Source organism: Sapajus apella, unplaced genomic scaffold, assembly GCF_009761245.1.
Source record: "Sapajus apella isolate SASKATOON/1434 unplaced genomic scaffold, GSC_monkey_1.0 scaffold84, whole genome shotgun sequence".
Classification (NCBI taxonomy): domain Eukaryota; kingdom Metazoa; phylum Chordata; class Mammalia; order Primates; family Cebidae; genus Sapajus; species Sapajus apella.
In genome coordinates this window covers 8,576,427-8,593,418 of record NW_022437024.1, presented here as the reverse complement: position 1 = coordinate 8,593,418, position 16,992 = coordinate 8,576,427, and the positions used below count along the sequence as shown (strand labels likewise).

Sequence of the window (16,992 nt, the reverse complement as noted above, 5' to 3'; positions counted from 1 at the left end):
GCAGAAGGCGGGTGATTTCTGCATTACCAACCCAGGTACCCAGTTCATCTCACTGGGACTGGTTAGACAGTGCGTGCAGCCGACGGAGGGTAAGCAGAAGCAGACTGAGGCAGAACCTCACCTGGGAAGCACAAGGGGTCGGGGAACTCCTTCCCCTAGCCAAGTGAAGCCATAAGGGGTTGTGCTATGAGGAATGGTACATTCTGGCCCAGATATTACATTTGCCTCATGGTCTTCACAACCCGCAGACCAGGAGATTTCCCCCAGTGCCTATACCACCAGGGCTCTCGGTTTCAAGCACAAAATTGGGCAGCTGTTTGGGCAGACATCAAGCTAGCTGTAGGAGTTTATTTGTACTCCAGTGGTACCTGGAATGCCAGCAAAACACAACTGTTCACTTCCCTGGAAAGAGGGCTGAAGCCAGGGAGCTGAGTGGTCTTGCTCAGTGGATACCACCCCATGGAGCCCAACAGGTTAAGGGCCACTGGGTTGAAATTCTTGCTGCCAGCACAGCAGTCTGAAGTCAACCTGGGATGCTCAAGCTTGCTTGGGGGAGAAGCATCCACCATCCACCATTACTGTACTTGAGCAGGTGGTCTTCTCCTCACGCTATAAACAAAGTCCCCTGGGAAGTTCAAACTGGATGCAAAATTCATTACAGCATAGCAAAGCCGCTGCTGCCTGACTGTCTCTGTGGATTCCTCCTCTCTGGGCAGGGCATCTCTGAAAGAAAGGCACCAGCCCTAGTCAGGGGCTTATAATAAAACTCCCATCTCCCTGGGACAGAGCACCTGGGGAAACGGGCGGCTGTGGGCACAACATCAGCAGACTTAAACATTCCTGCCTGCTGGCTATGAAGAGACCAGTAGATCTCCCAGCATTGCGCTTGAGCTCTGCTAAGGGACAGATTGCCTCCTCAAGTGGGTCCCGGACCCCCATGCCTCCTGACTGGGAGACACCTCCCAGCATAAGTCAACAGACATCTCACAGAGGAGAGCTCTGGCTGGCCTCTGGCAGGTGCCCCTCTGGGATAAAGTTTCCAGAGGAAGGAACAGCAGCAGTCTTTGCTGTTCTGCAGCCTCTGCTGGTGATACCCAGAAAAACATGGTCTGGAGTGGACCTCCGGAAAACTCCAGCAGACCTGCAGAAGAGGAGCCTGTTAGGAGGAAACTAACAAACAGAAAGGAATAGCATCAACATCAACAAAAAGGACAACCATGCAAAAACCCCATCTGAAGGTCACCAACATCAAAGAGTAAAGGTAGATAAATCCATGAAGATGAGGAGAAACCAGTGCAAAATGGCTGAAAATTCCAAAAACCAGAATGCTGCTTCTTCTCCAAAGGATCACAACTCCTTATCAACAAAGGAAAAAAACTGGATGAAAAACAATTTTCATGAATTGACAGAAGTAGGCTTCAAAAGGTGAGTAATAACAAACTCCTCTGAGCTAAAGGAGTATGTTCTAATCCAATGCAAGGAAGCTAAGAACCTTGATAAAAGGGTACAGGAACTGCTAACTAAAATTACCAGTTTAGAGAAGAACATAAATGACCTGATTGAACTGAAAAACCCCGTACAAGAACATCATGAAGCATACACAAGTATCAATAGCTGAATTGACCAAGTGGAAAAAAGGATATCAGAGATTGAAGACCGATTTAATGAAATAAGTTGTGAAGACAAGATTAGAGGGAAAAAACGAAAAGGAATGAACAAAGCCTCCAAGAAATATGGGAATATGTGAAAAGAGGAAACCTATGTTTGATTGCTGTACCTGAAAGCAATGAGGAGAATGGAACCAAGCTGGGAAACACCGCTTTAGGATATTATCGAGGAGAGCTTCTCCAACCTAGCAGGACAGGCCAACATTCAAATTCAAGAAATACAGACAATACCAAAAAGACACTCCTCAAGAAGAGCAACCCCAAGACACATAATCGTCAGATTCACCAAAGCTGAAAAGACGGAAAAAATGTTAAGGGAAGCCAGAGAGACAGGTTGGGATATCCACAAAGGGAAGCCCATCAGACGAACAGTGGATCTCTCTGCAGGAACCCTACAAGCCAGAAGAAAGTGGGGGCCAATATTCAACATTCTTAAAGAATTTTCAACCCAGAATTTCATATCCAGCCAAACTAAGCTTTGTAAGTGAAGGAGAAACATCCTTCACAGGCAACCAAATGCTGAGAGATTTTGTCACCACCAGACCTGCCTTACAGGAGCTCCTGAAGGAAGCACTAAATATAGAAAAGAAAAACTAGTACCAACCCCTGCAAAAACATACCAAAATGTAAAGATCATCGACACTATCAAGAAACTGCATTGCTGGCATCATAATGACAGAATCAAATTCACACATAGCAATATTAACCTTAAATGCAAATGGGATAAATGCCTAATTAAAAGACATGGACTGGTAAATTGGATAAAGAGTCAAGACCCATTGGTAAGCTGTATTCAAGAGACCCATCTCACTTGCAAAAACACACATAGTCTCAAAGGAATGGAGGAAGATTTACCAAGTAAATGAAAGCAAAAGCAAGCAGCAGTTGCAACGTAGTCTCCGATGAAACAGACTTTAAACCAACAAAGCTCAAAAGAGACAAAAAAGGGCATTACATAATGGTAAAGGGATCAATGCAACAAGAAGAGCTAACTATTCTAATTATACATGCAATCAATACAGGAGTACCCAAATTCATAAAGGAAGTTCTTAGAGACTTACAAACAGACTTAGGTTCCCACACAATAATAGGGGGAGACTTTAAAACACCCCACTGTCAATATTAGACAGATCAACAAGACTGAAAATTAACAAGGATATTCAGGACTTGAACTCAGTGGATGAAGCGGACCTAAGACGGGTACAGAACTCTCCCCCCAAATCAACAGAATATGCATTCTTCTCAGTACCACATCGGACTTATTCTAAAATTGACCACATGATTGGAAGTAAAACATACCTCAGCAAATGCAAAATAACAGAAATCATAACAAACAGTCTCTCAGATCACAATGCAATTAAACTAGAACTCAAGATTAAGAAACTCACTCAAAGCCACACAACTACGTGGAAACTGAACCACCTGCTCCCGAATGACTACCGAGTAAATAACGAAATTAAGGCAAAAATAAATAAGTTCTTTGAAACAAATGAGAACAAAGGTGTAACATACCAGAATCTCTGGGACACAGCTAAAGCAGTGTTTAGAGGGAAATATATAGCACTAAATGCCCACAGGAGAAAGCAGGAAAGATCTAAAATCGACACCCTAACATTACCATTAAAAGAACTAGACAAATAAGAGCAAACCAATTCAAAAGCTAGCAGAAGACAAGAAATAACTAAGATCAGAGCAGAACTGAAGGAGATAGAGACACAAAAAACTCTCCAAAAAAAATCAGTGATTGCAGGAGCTGGTTGTTTGAAAAGATTAACAAAATAGATAGATCACTAGCCAGACTAATAAAGAAGAAAAGAGAGAAGAATCAAATAGACACAATAAGAAAATGATAAAGAAGATATCACCACTGATCCCACAGAAATACAAACTACCATCAGAGAATAGTATAAATATCTCTATGCAAATAAACCACTATCAAGTTGGCTTCATTGCTAGGATGCAAGGTTGGTTCAACATACTCAAACCAATAAAGATAATACATCACATAAACAGAACCAATGATGAAAACCACATGATTATCTCAATAGATGCAGAAAAGGCCTTCTATAAAATTCAACACCATTTCATGCTAAAAATACTCAATAAACTTGGTATTAATTGAACATATCTCAAAGTAATAAGAGCTATTTATGACAAACCCACAGCTAGTATTATACCGAATAGGCAAAAACTGGAAGTATTCCCTTTGAAAACCAGCACAAGACAAGGATGCCCTCTCTCACTACTCCTATTCAATGTAGTATTGAAAGTTCTGGCTAAGGCAATCAGGCAAGAGAAAGAAATAAAGTGTATTCAAATAGGAAGAGAGGAAGTCAAATTGTCTGTTTGCAGATGACATGATGGTATATTTAGAAAACCCTATCATCTCACCTCAAAATCTCCTTAAGCTGATAAGTAACTTCAGCAAAGTCTCAGGATACAAAATCAATGGCAAAAATCACAAGCATTCCTATATGCCAAAAATAGACAGAAAGCCAAATCATTAGTGAACTCCCATTCACAATTGCTACAAAGAAAATAAAACACCTAGAAAAACAACTTACAAAGATGCAAAGGACCTCCTCAATGAGAACTACAAAACACTGCTCAAGAAAATACGAGAGGACGCAAACAAATGAAAAAACATTCCATGCTCATGGATGGGAAGACCAATATTATGAAAATGGCCATACTGCTCAAAGTAATTTATAGATTCATTGCTATTCCCTTCAAGCTACCATTAACTTTCTTCACAGGATATAAAAAACTACTTTAAATTTGATATGGAACCAAAAAAAAAAAGAGTCCATATAGCTAAGACAATCCTAAGCAAAAAGAACAAAGCTGGAGGCATCACACTACCAGACTTTAAATTATATTACCTGGCTACAGTAACTAAAACAGCATGGTACTAGTACCAAAACAGATTTATAGACCAATAGAACAGAACAGAGGTCTCAAAAATAATGCCACACAACTACAACCATCTGATCTTTGACAAACCTGACAAAAACAAACAATAGGGAAAGGATTCCCTATAGTAAATGGTGTTGGGAAAACTGCCTAGCCATATGCAGAAAACTGAAACTGGACCCCTTCAATACACCTTATACAAAAATTAAATCAAGATGGATTAAAGACTTAAACATAAGACCTAAAACCATAAAAACCCTAGAAGAAAAGTTACCAAGCCCATTCAGGACATAGACACGGGCAAAGAGTTTATTTCTAAAACACCAAAACCAATGGCAACGAAAGCCAAAATTGACAAATGGGATCTAATCAAATTAAAGAGCTTCTGCACAGTGAAAGAAACTATCATCAGAATGAACAAGCAACCTACAGAATGGGAGAAAAATTTTGCAATCTATCCATCTGACAGAGGGCTAATATCCATAGTCTACAAGAAATGTACACAAATTTACAAGAAAAAAACAACATCAAAAAGTGGGAGGAGAATATGAACAGACACTTCTCAAAAGAAGACATTTATGTGGCCAACAAACATATGAAAAGTGGCTCATCATCACTGGTCACTAGAGAAATGCAAATTAAAAGCACGATACCATCTCACACCAGTTAGAATGGTGATTATTAAAAAGTCAGAAAATAACAGATGCTAGAGAGGATGTGGAGAAATAATGCTTTTACACTGTTGGTGGGAACGTAAATTTGTTCAATCATTGTGAAAGACAGTGTGGCGATTCCTCCACACAAGGATCTAGAACCAGAAATACCATTTGACCCAGCAATCCCATGACTGGGTGTATGCCCAAAAGATTGTAAATCATTTTACTATAGAGACACATGCACACAAATATTTATCGCAGCACTATTCACAATAGTAAAGACTTGGAACCAACTCAAATGCCCATCAGTGATAGACTGGATAAAGAAAATATGGCACATACATAGCATGACATACTATGCAGCCATAAAAAAAGAATGAGGTTCATGTCCTTTGCAGGGTCATGAATGAAGCTGGAAACCATCATTCTCAGTAAACTATCACAGGAACAGAAGACTGAACACTGCGTGTTCTCACTCATAAGTGGGAGTTGAACAATGAGAACATATGGGCACAGGGAGGGGAACATTGCACACCTTGGCCTGTCAGGGATTAGAGGGCAAGGGGAGGGAGAGCATTTGGAGAAATATCCGATGTAAATGACAGGTTGATGGGTGCAGCAAACCACCACGGCACATGTAAACCTATGTAACAAACCTGAATGTTCTTCACCTGTATCCCAGAACTTAAAGTATAATAAAAAATAAATAATAAATAAAATGAAAACATACAAAAGTATTAACAAGTTATAAAATACTTTAAGTCTTCCACTCTCAGCATAAAGCCCTCCTTATATAGACCATTGAAAGGGTCATCAGGTAGCCTTCCTGTATATCCTCGAGGGTATCTTAAATTTTTGACATACATCATCCTTTTACACAAAATTCTCAGTCAGTCTCCTGTCCATTACACTGTGAGGATGGGGAAGAGAAAAAATTCTAAAATATTTTAGAGGAAAATACAAAGGGTATTTCTAAGGAATGAGAATTAAAATGGCATCAGAATTCTCTTTAGTAATTCTTTCTAGTAGAAAATAAGTAAATGGGATCTTCAAAACTCACAATAAAATATGACATTTCTGGCATATATCGAAAATTTAGAAAGCTTTACAAAGTGGTCTGTAGGCTTCCCTGGCAACTGATGATTAGAATCCATAGAGCCAAGCCCATTGCTTTGAGACAAATACCTGGAGGGCCAGTTAAAGATGGATTTCTTGGTCTCATCCTCAGAGTATCTGATTCAGTAGATCTGGGATGGAAGTAAAGAATGAACAGCACTTTTTTTTTTTTGCTTATTATTTTTTCTAATATACATTTTATTGCATTTTAGGTTTTGGGTACATATGGAGAACATGCAAGATTGTTGCATAGGTACATACATGGCAATGTGGCTTGTTGCCTTCCTCCCCATCACCTATATCTGGCATTTCTCCCCACGTTATCCCTCCCCAACTCCCCACCCACCACTGTCCCTCCCTTAGTTCCCCCCAACAGACCCCAGTGTGTGGTGCTCCCCTCCCCGTGTCCATGTGTTCTCATTGTTCAACACCCACCTATGAGTGAGAACATGCAGTGTTTGATTTTCTGTTCATATGTCTGTTTGCTGAGAATGATGATTTCCAGGTTTATCCATGTCTCTACAAAAGACACAAACTCATTTTTTATGGCTACATAGTATTCCATGGTGTATATGTGCAACATATTCCCTATCCAGTCTGTCATCCATGGGCATTTGGGTTGGTTCCAAGTCTTTGCTATTGTAAACAGTACTGCAATGAACATTCGTGTGCATGTGTCCTTATAAGAGAATGATTTATAGTCCTTTGGGCATATACCCAGTAGTGGGATTGCTGTATCAAATGGAATTTCTATTTCTAGATCTTGAGGAATTGCCACACTTTCTTTCACAGTGGTTGAACTAATTTACACTCCCACCAACAGTGTAAAAGTGTTCCTATTTCTTCACCTCCTCTCCAGCATCTGCTATTGCCAGATTTTTTAATGATCGCCAAGAATGAACAGTTCTAAGCAGTTCTCAGGTGTTGCTGATGCTGCAGATCTTGGGATCACACTGTAAGAACCATTGCATTAGGCTATGCTCTTCAGTAATCACTATCCTTAACCTTTCTGAATCACTAACTTATGTTATCTAACTGGCTACTATTTAATTTTGTGATTCCTTCTTTAACTCTTACCTGCAATTATTTTGTAATTAATAAGTAGTCATTCTCAGTTTGAAAAGGCCCATCCTTTACAACTAAGAACTACCAAATATTTGTTCATATTTGAGCATATGGCATTAAAGTAGCCTTTGTTATTTTTGAGAAGTATTTTTATTAATAGAAAATTACTAAAAAGAATAAAGAAGCTTTACTGAATTTATTTTATATATCCTGTGCTATGGTTTGAATGTTTGTCCTTTTGCCAAAATTTATATGTTGAAATACTAATGCCCAAAGTGATGGGATTAAGAGGTAAATCTTTGTGAGGTAATTAGATCATAAGGGCAGAGCCCTCATTAATGGGATTAGTACTCTTATAAAAGAAGCCCAAGGGGCCTGTTTTTCCCTCTGCCATGTGAGGACACAGGTAGAAGTCACTATCTATAAGGAATAGGCCCTCATCAGACACCAAATCTGGTGGCACAATGATTTTGGACTTCCCAGCCTCCAGAACTGTGAAAAATAAATGTGTGTTGCTTATAAATCCCCCAGCTTATGGTAATTTTGTTATAGCAGACAGAACAGACTAAGACATTCTGACTAATTTTTATTTATGTAAATGCATATACATTATTCTCTAGTTGCAGTTACACCGGAGTCACGGCCTTGTTTCTCCTTTTATTAGCAACTATGCCTTGGGTGACAAAATACATTTGTCTATGCCTCAGCTTTCTTATCTACAAAAATGAGGATGAAACACTAAATGACACCTTTCTCATAACACGATGTTGTTGAGGATTAATTGAGCTGATGTCCTCAAAGATCTTAGCTGAATGCCCAATACCTGTCATAGTAACTACGAACTTGACGATTCTGATAAATATCATGTCATCCAATCCCAATTCTTTTGGCCTTAAACATGCTGGAAAATGTAGATTTTTATGGCTATAGTGGCACTACCAAGTGTTATTGGATTTGTTTTGTATAAAAGAATGTCTGGGTTTCTTGGTTTGCCAGATACAGCTTTAACTTTTAGGAGAATGATTCCAATAGTGGTGGAAACTCTAGTATTGCAAAATAAAGTACACATTTATAAAGAATTATTTAAAAAAAGAAAATAGCAAACAGTGGTTGGCATCAAGCAATAAAAGTAAAATTGGTGACTGCCGTTTGTATCACAGAGACCAAAGCTGATTGAGAGAATGAGCCTGTCTATAAATCTAATAGGTGACAAAGACCAAACTTATAAAAGTATTAAAAAGTTATAAAATACTTTAAGTCTTCCACTCTCGGCATAAAGCCCTCCTTATATAGACCGTTGAAAGTGTCTTTAGGTAGCCTTCCTTTACATCCTTGAGGGTATCTTAATTCTTTTGAGAAGTATTTTTATTAATAAATAAAAGAAAATTACTTACTCTTAATTTTTTTGAGACGTATTTTCATTAATAAATAAAAGCAAATTACTTACTTTTCAGTAAGATGAAGTACCTTTGTATCTAACTCCACAGAGCATACATATGAGTTCCACTCTGACAAAGGGGGCACAATTTTCAGTTTTACTTTGTTGTTAATTTTACTGAGACTAGCAATTTATAAGGTGGATGGACTATGCTAAATAGTGATACTGTTAGAGAACTCTTCCTTTTAAAGTATTTTAAATCTTATTATGCATAAAATAATTTGGGTAGAGATGCTACATTTGGCTTCCAAAGTATACTTTACAAAACAAAGGTAATAATAATAAAAGCCAACTTATTTTGCACATTTTCCCATGCTGCTGTACTTAGAAAAGGTATATTTCAAGTTATATTCCGAAAACTATTTGTGCTTAGTATTTTAGTCATTAAATGAAATAGGTTGTATAGAAGAACATACCTGTACCAGGGATATTTTTGTTTTTCTAGACATGAGTAATAATTGAACAGGCTATAAAGCTCATTAGAATCAGCTTCTGACAAATTTATTAATCCTTTAGAGAAATTTCATGAAACTAAGTGCTTGTTTTTATCCACCATTAAGCATAGATTGCAAACAAAAAGTTTCCTTATTTGAAATACTAAAACAAAGAGCATATAAGAATTCTACTTAAGGTATAAGACCTGAATTGCAGACTTGGCTCTATTACTCAATACTTTGTGACCTTAGTAAATTTTTCTCCAAAAACCTTAGTTTTCTCATTAATGAAATGAGAATTTTTAAAAAGCGATTTCTAAAGACCCCTCCATTGATAAAATTTTTGGTATCAAGGATTACATATATATAATGCTAATTACATAAACTGACATCTCTAAAACTAGGTAATTTACTTAGAAAAAAGTTATTATTCCTGTTTGTAGTTCTAACAAAGTGGAATTACTTTAAGATGACAACAAATGATGATAGAATTCATCAAGGTATAGCTCCTTCTGACTAGGGCTGATATTACGGTAAAAAGAACTAGAAAATTCTTACCTACTTTAGAAATTCATTAACATGCTTGATTCTTGACATTACATGCAGAATTATTGTTCTCAGCTCAATTTTTTCTTCTCCATCAATTGGTCACAGGGGACTTTCTTGGGAGTCACAGGTGCAGAGTGAATGAGACTCTGGCAGTGAGGCACATGCACACCCACTGAGATTTCAACAATTTGCTTGTGTCTTCAAGACCAGGTGTTTGAGATGCCATTTCTAACTGTATGTCACCCTTTAGTGGGTATTGAAATAAATTTAGTAGGTAGCAATCAGACTTTGGAAGTTTAATAGAATAAAAGTAGAATAAAAATGTTCACACTGCATGAGACGGAGTAAAAGTATATTTTGTTTCTCAAAACATCTTTTTAAATGTATGTATATGGCCAGGCACAGTGGCTCCAGCCCATAATCCCAGCATTTGAGAAGGTGGGCAGATCATGAGGTCAGGAGTTCGAGACCAGCCTGGCCAATATGGTGAAACCCCGTCTCTACTAAAACCACAAAAAATATATCTATAGCTAGGCACGGTGGTAGGCAACTGTAATCCCAGCTACTCAGGAGGCTGAGGTGGGAGAATTGCTTGAACCTGGAAGCCAAAGGTTGCAGTGAGCCAAGATTGTGCCATTAAACTCCAACCTGAGTGACAGAGTGAGGCTCAGTCTCAATAAATAAAATAAAATAAAATAAAATAAAATAAAATAAAATAAACGTACGCATATGAATATTTATGTGGGGGGCGGTAAAGAGGATAATATTTCTTACAGAGGATATCAGTCAAAACAGTTTGAAAAACATTCTTATTATATAAATGATAAAAATGATGTTGAGCATGTCTAAATTCATGATAAATATATACAAGATCTGGCAGTACCTAATTCATGATGGTCAGTTTGAGTCATACACTCCTCTGATATACTGTGTTCAAGCATTCTATTAACACCCAAGCCCAGTAGCAAGCCAGAAACTCTTTCTCAAAAGAAGTACAGTTACTTGCCATAAAAACATTGGCTTTGCTTCAGAACTTCAAGGGATATTGATTCCCCTATAGAGCTTGCTACAGTCTATATGACATCATGATTAATCAGAGACTTCTAACATCATGGTACCTGCTGGGTCAGAAAGACCTGGTTGTAGAGCCTTATCTGTATGGCAGGCTAGCTAGTGGAGGGTTTTCTCTTGCTCTGGGCACCACTGAAAGCTGGCAGCTTTTTAGGCCACCTGGTACAAAGGTCAAAGCAGGACACCAAATATGGTAGAAATTGCCTCCAACTCACTGATAACGTGTATTTCTCCAGCTTTTCTGTGTCCTTGTGTTTTAAGTTGTGTCTTCTATAAATAGCATATAAATTGAATTTTTAAAATACATTCTAATAATTACTCTCTCTAAAAGGCAAATGTATATGAACATTATTCTTACCATCTTATTTTACATTTTTATTCATTTCTCAAATCTCATTTTTATTTGTAGGTCAATGTTGAATGAAACCTGTATTAGTCCACTTCAGATCCTATTAGAATCTGAGTTTTCCAGATTCTAATTGAAATTGCCAAATTCAAATTGATCTAATGTTCTTCCTTGCTTAGTAGAATACCCTAAAATTTCATTTTTATACATACTCCTGAGACAGTTCCTAATATATATTAAAACAGATCTGCAAACTTAGTGTGTTCTCCTCCAGGGCATAATTTGAATTTGACTCCCAAGACCATGTTGTGATAGAAGTGTAATAAATCTTGAAAAAATAAAAACCAGCTTCCTTTTGAAAGTAATGACCTCAGGTAAGGGAAAAATAGCTGAAGCTAGAAAAGGAAATGGCTAGTTAGGCAAAAAAGAGGCAACACGAGAAGGGGTAGAAGAAGAGCTACATCCTTAAGCAGGGAAAGCTCAGAAAATGGAAAGTTTCAGAATTCTCTGTTTAGCCTTCTGATTTTCTTATACAACTTCCTTTCAATTCTCAGGGCTCCCTTTATTCCAGACCAATCCCCTGTTACATAAGAAATCTCTCAAGGTAAACTCCCCTCCCAGACTTATTCTCAGCTCTTGTTAGTCCTTTAGTTATGAGTTAGGAAATTCTTTCAATATGATCGTAGAAATTCTCCTAAACATCTGTCTTCCATTTCTGGCACTCTAGTGGTTTAGCTGCCTGGAGTAACACAGAAAAGCAAAAAAGTTTGGAACATATGTTAGGCATTCAGAATGTATTAAATTCAGTGAATTTGTTTAGAATTCAATGAATGTGTTAAATAGCAAATTAGACACAAGTAAAAATGGAATTCAGAAACAGGAAGGTAGAATGGAAGATTATGCAGAATGTACTATAAAGAATCAAAGAGATGGGAAGTATGAAAGAGACGTTAACTTTTATTGGGGTATAGTAAATTGTTCTGGTACATATCTCATTGGAGTTTCAGAATAAGAGAATAGAGAATGGTAGGGAGGCAATATTCAAAAACACCACAGCTGAGAATATCCAAAATTAAAAGGTAACAGAATCAGGTTAAAGAAGCCCAGTAAATTCCAAGGAGAATATACACATTTTTTGTTGTAACATAAAATTGTAGAATGCAATTTACAAAAACAAAATAACAAAAACAAAGAGATCTTAAAAACATCCAAAAAATAACAGATTAAAAGAATAAGAAGGCTGGCATGATGGTTTACGCCTGTAATCCCAGCACTTTGGGAAGCTGAGGTGGGCAGATCACCTGAGGCCAGGAGTCTGAGACCAGCCTGGCCAACATGGTGAAACCCTGTCTCTACTACAAATACAAAAATTAGCCAGGCGTGGTGGCACATGCTTGTATTCCCAGCTACTTGGGAGGCTGAGGCAGAAGAATCACTTGAACCCTGGAGGTAGAGGCTGCAGTGAGCCAAGATTGTGCCATTGTACTCCAGCCTAGGCAAAAACACCTCTAAAAAAGAAAGAAAGAAAAGAAAACAAAAGGAATAAGGATTACAACTAACCACTAATACTACACAATAGCAAATAGGCTAAAAGACAAAGGAATAGTATCTTTAAATGCTGAGAGAAAATAATTATCACTCTAGAGTTGTATTCCCAGTGAAATGTTTTTCCAAGTTTGAGAGTGATATGAAGACAATTTTATATAGACAAAACTAAATTTTAATACTAATGTATATTGCTAAGGGAACCTCTAAAGCATATGCATTTGAACTACTGACCTTAATTCAAAAAGGAAAATATGAGATGCAAGGTCTGGTGAACAACAAATGGAAATGTGAGTAAACTTGACCCCAAATATCTAATATCTAATAATACCTAATTTCTGGGTTAAACAAATAGGAGAGAACTAAAATACTGAATGGGTAAAACTATGGCATAAGTGGGCCAAATCACAACTACAAATAAACTTATTTTGAACAAATAATAAAAGACTAAAATTTCCAGAAAAAAGGGCAAAGATGGGCAGGATGGATTAAAATTCCCAGCTATTTTATGCCACCTAATCTGATATATCATTGAATATAAGATTTACTATTATGTTACAGCCTTCCCAGAAAAGAAAAACACTGCCCCTTAAACTATGAAACTATGCTTTAATATTAATCCTGTGTGATGAAAGTTCTCTGTGACTCATTAACCAGAACAGTCTCTCTGCTTGGAATTTTTTTGTTCATTTATTCTGAAGGATTTGGGATTGTTTCCACCTTCAGTTGTTTTCATTGATATGTGATATATAATATTTTGCATGTATGTAAGAAATAACACATAACAGTTTTCTAGACTTACAAGTATCTTCCTTAAGTTGTATACTACTAATAAAACATTCACTGTCTCAATAAGATATAATTCAAAATCCATATATACTCTATGACATATTTTTAAAATATATAAAAGAAGAAAAAATCGATAAATCTACCAGAATATTAGAAAATTAATATATCTTCTTCAATACTTGATAGATCAAAAAGGAAACTGATAAGGATCGATATAATGTAAAAAATACAATGATAAATTATGTATAAACATAGAGAGAGGTATATTAAATTAACCAAACCTCAAAACTGCAAAATACATTTTTTTAAAGTATACACAGAACATTTGCAAAAATTGCCATTGTACTATATAATAAGGTGAGCAAAACAAAATTCAGATATTCAAATATGTTAGAAAACATACTCTGTTTTTAAAAAGGCACTGTAGAAAGTTGAAAAATTTAAAATACACTTCTTCATAATTCATAGGTCAAAAAAATTAAAATTAAAACTAGAAAATATCAAACATCAAAGAATAATAAAAATACAATCTATCTATACCTGAGAATTATAGTAGTATTATTCCAGGGAAATAGATACTCAAGTATTTATATTAGATGAGAATAAATCTGATAATTTATTAATTAACTAAAAAGGTTTATAAAATGAACCATACCTCCATAAAAATCAGAAGCACAGTATTAAAGATAAGAGCAGGGGTTAAAGAAACAGAAAAAATATGTACATAGAGAGAATCAACAAAGTTATTTGGTGAGATTATTGCATTGGCAAAGTTTAGAAAGACCAATCCATTTTTAAAAGATAAGATAACATACAATAATATTAGTAATAAAAAGAGAATCTAGCTACGTATGAACCAGACATTAAAGAGATTAGAAAGAATGTTATGGAAAAGTTTATGCCAATAAATTTGAAAACTTGATTAAGATGAAATAGTGTCAGTAAAATATGAATAACCATAACTAACTGAAGAAGAAAAATAAAACATTAATGTACAAATAACAATAAAAATTCTTCCTACAAATATAACATTGGGCTCAGATTATTTTATAAGTGAGTTCTATCAAACACACAAAAAATAATGTATTTTGTAACAATGCCTTACAAAGAAGAGAAAAAGAGACCCAACTTAATTGATGAGGGTGGTATAATGTTAGCATGAAAATCAAGTAAGGAATAATAGACTATTAAATACCACCTTCACTCTTGAACATAAATGCAAAAGTCCTAAGTAGATTAGCAAACCAACTTTACTAATTGTTAAGCTTTCTCTTTAAAATCAGGAATATGTCATCAATGTACACTATAATCATTTCATTTTATTATACTGGAGGCCTTATCTAACATAACAAAACAAGAAAAATAAAGCCTAAGAATTGGGAAAGAAGAAAGAAAACTTTGATTATTTGAAGATGAGATAATTATCTCTATAAACAACCTCAGTTTTCTATAGACCGATTATTAGAATAATGAAGAGTAGAGTAAGATTTTCTGATATAAGGATAATATAGTAAAGCCAATTGAATTTCTGTATAACTATAAATAATAGTTATTAAATTTAATTTAAACAAATGTACTCTTTACAATAAGAACCAAAATGTATGATAGTCAGAAATATAAATAGGAATTTTAAAAAACATTCAGTTGAAAGAAATTAAGATCTGTATAAATAAAAATATATAACATGTTTATGAATAGAAAGACTCAAAAATACGTCATTATTCCCAAATAGGTTAATACATTCAATAGAATTCTGATCAAATTTCCAAAAGAGTTTTTCCTGGAATTTGACACACTATTTTCAAAAGTATGTGCAAGTACAAAGAATCTGAAATAGCTAAAATATTCATAAAGAAGATTAAGGAAGAGGAAGAAGAAAGTGTCTTATTTTCTCATTATGAAGAAAATTTAATAATGGTATAGAAAAATAAACCAATGGAACCAAGTAGAAGGTAGGCCCAGAAATAGACCTATGTGTGTATGGCTATTTGACATATATGATACAAATAGAATTCTTGGTCATTTGGGAAAGAATGAACTATTCACAAATAGGGCTAGGGCAATTTTCTGTCTATAAAAGGTAAATAAAACTTGAGCCTTGCTGAACCTTGTTTTCCTTTTCTCCCTCTCTCTCATACACACACACACACACACAAACACACACACACATACACACACAAACAAATTATTTCTATATACATTAAAACTTACTTGTGAATATTTTAAAAATTTACTGGAAGCATAGGAGAACACAGAGTGGGAAAAATTTCTTAAATAAAGCATAAAAGAAAAGGATTTATATATTCAAATACAATAAAATGAAGAACTTCCAATCACTGAAAGACAACAAAAGAAGTAAAGATAAACCGTCCATTAGATTAGGAAAAGATATTTTTAAAATACATGACTAAGAAAATCTCATCTCCAGAATATGTAAATAATTCCCAGAAAGCAATATGTAAGAGCAAACAATTCATTATAAAAACGGGAAAATATAAGAGGCATTTGACAAAAGAAAAAATAAGAATAGGCAATATCCATATGAAAAGATGCTTAATATTATTAGTAGTTAAGAAAATACGAATAAAAACAAAGTAAGTTCTCATTTTATATCCATGATCTGCAGAAAAGTTTAGATGATTTATAATTTCAAATATTGGAAAGCATATAGTAGAATAGGAACACATAGTGTACTTGTGAGAATGTAAACTGCTACAGCTTGTCTGGAAAACAATGAGGCACTAGTAAAGTTAAGGCTATGACTACACTGCAACTCACCAATTCTACTTCCAGGAACACATCCTAGAGAGCTGTCTCTACACGCATATCTGGAGACACATCCAAAAATGTCAACAGAGGCATGGTTTGAAGTAGACAAAAACTGGAAATAATGGATGGGAGACCAGATAAAGAAATCATCTTAAATTCACATAGTTGTATATAATATTGGTTTGAGAATGAATGAACTAGAGTATCAACGTGGATTAAACTCAAAAAATAATATTTAGGAAAATGTCACTGAAGTATACATAAAAGTATGATTTACTGTCAGCATATAAAGGTAAAAAGGAAACAATTATGATGCACATATGTGGTAAACCCACAAAAAAATCAAGGGAATGATGAACACAAGTTTTAGAATACTGAATCCCAAAAAGTGAGGACAGGAATGGTAGTATACTTAAGTTGCAGCTCATTTTCTAATTTTTAAGCCAGGTGGAAAGCATATGCCAATTTGTTTTACTGTTCTTTCTTAATTTCTAAATATATGCCAAGTCTTCTCTTATATACATTTCATAATAAAACAGTTAATTGCCCTCATTTTAATTTTGAATCTTGAGTAAAGGAAAAAAGAATTTGAGCTTGTTTTATCTATACGATGTTAAAAGCAGACAACCTCTGT

At 35.4% G+C, this 16,992-nt stretch overlaps 1 long non-coding RNA gene across 1 annotated transcript; it reads right to left on the bottom strand.

Annotated features, from left to right (window-relative positions):
• Nucleotides 1–2,947: 2,947 nt before the first annotated feature.
• Nucleotides 2,948–15,912, bottom strand: LOC116533882. The gene is made up of 3 exons (XR_004261493.1): nt 15,902–15,912; nt 13,172–13,184; nt 2,948–3,103 (listed from the first exon to the last, which is right to left on the bottom strand). It is a non-coding gene; the product is annotated as an uncharacterized LOC116533882 (long non-coding RNA).
• Between the last annotated feature and the right edge of the window lie 1,080 nt (nt 15,913–16,992).